The sequence below is a fragment of the Rhinoderma darwinii genome, chromosome 4 (genome assembly GCF_050947455.1).
Source record: "Rhinoderma darwinii isolate aRhiDar2 chromosome 4, aRhiDar2.hap1, whole genome shotgun sequence".
NCBI lineage: Eukaryota > Metazoa > Chordata > Amphibia > Anura > Rhinodermatidae > Rhinoderma > Rhinoderma darwinii.
The window spans coordinates 158,535,768-158,537,512 of record NC_134690.1 but is presented as its reverse complement, the minus strand read 5'-3'; positions in this window follow the sequence as shown (position 1 = coordinate 158,537,512).

The window sequence follows — 1,745 nt, the reverse complement described above, 5'->3', positions numbered from 1 at the left end:
CCAGCGGTCGGGAATCGGTTAAATGTTTAGAAAACTAATTTTCAAATAAAACTCTGTATGCAGCTTTCGTTGGGCGACCCTTCAAATAAAAATAAATTGTCCTAAGTAGAGAACTCCTTTAAAAGGGTAATTCCAGAATCAATACCTATTATCTATTCACAGGATAGCGAGAATGGGGGTCCCGAACCCCCTGTTCCTACTCACTGCTCGACCGCGGTAAAGTCTATGGGAATGACGGAAACAGCAGAGCCCAGTGCTCGTCTTATTCCATCAGTCCAACAGAAATTAAATTGAGTGGCATGCGCATGCTCAAACTCCGTTCCATTCAAGTTCCTCCTCATTGTGGGGGGTGTAGTGAGGAGAATCTGGGGATTTGGGACCTCTGTTCTCGCTATCGGTGAGGTTCCCAGCGGTAAGGCACACAGCAATCAGACAATTTGGAGAATATTACAAAGCTATTTAATACTATTTAAACATTGTGTAAGCAATGGGAATAGACTTTGAGATATCCCAAATCTAAAGTTTGATTTAAATGACCTAGTTTGTTAATTCTCTTGGATATCATTACATTTTTTATGTTGTTAATAAAAACGATGCAGTTCTGAATCCAGGTATTTTACACTCTTATTCCAGACCTACAGTGAATGCCAGTGCCACTGTACACTATGAAAGTTTGAAGATGTGTTAATATGCTTGTAAAATCTATTACAGCAAATGCTTTTCTCAAATATGAGACTTTGATGTAAGTTTTTACTCAATGTGGATGTGGAGCCAGTGACTATAAAAAATATGTTTCCAGAATATATTTTTCCAAGATTAACAAACTGTTGGAAAAAGAAAACATTAGGGGTTGAGTGGGAAGAATCATTTTTGTAACATGTTGCTACCTATGTCTGCATGCCTAAAGTGCAGTCCCTTAAATGTATATATTTTTTTACCTTCTGGCCTAGTTCACACATGGCTATGTTCACATCTGTGTTGGTGGCTCTGTCATTTTTCCCATAAAAATGATGGACAACTCAGTGGAACCCGATGGATAGTATTGTAAGTTAATCCATTGCCTCTACGCTGTACATACCCTAAAAACAGACAAGGTGGCTGCTATGGGGTCCATTGCATGCAATCCCTTAAATGTATATATTTTTTTACCTTCTGGCCTAGTTCACACATGGCTATGTTCACATCTGTGTTGGTGGCTCTGTCATTTTTCCCATTAAAATGATGGACAACTCAGTAGAACCGGATGGATAGTATTGTAAGATAAAGGGGTTCCGTCTGGCACCGCTGGTGTCCATCTAGCAACAGAATATATTCTCAAATATTATTGGTAATTGCAGATAGTTCTAAGATCTAATACTTATGCTACACAATGCTAGTTAACCCATTGACTCTACGCCGTACATACCCTAAGGGCAGACAAGGTGGCTGCTATGGGGTCCATTGAGGGTGGAGGCCCAACAATGCTTCTTCCTCATGGATATATTGAACCTTCGCAAGTATACATCTATCCACAGAAACTGCCATATTTACAAATAAGGAAATGGAGAAGCAGTCACTTCTCTCCTACAATGGATGAGTAAGAGGGTGAACAATCCTGTTACCGAGATAGTACCAGGGGGGCTAAATTTCCTCTTGCTGTGACAGCCAGTCCCCTTCATGTATGCCACTGATGTTATTTCCTGACCATTTTGATGTTTGAAGAATGATTTATGAATTATTTGTGATATTGGCCATTCTCTTTCCAG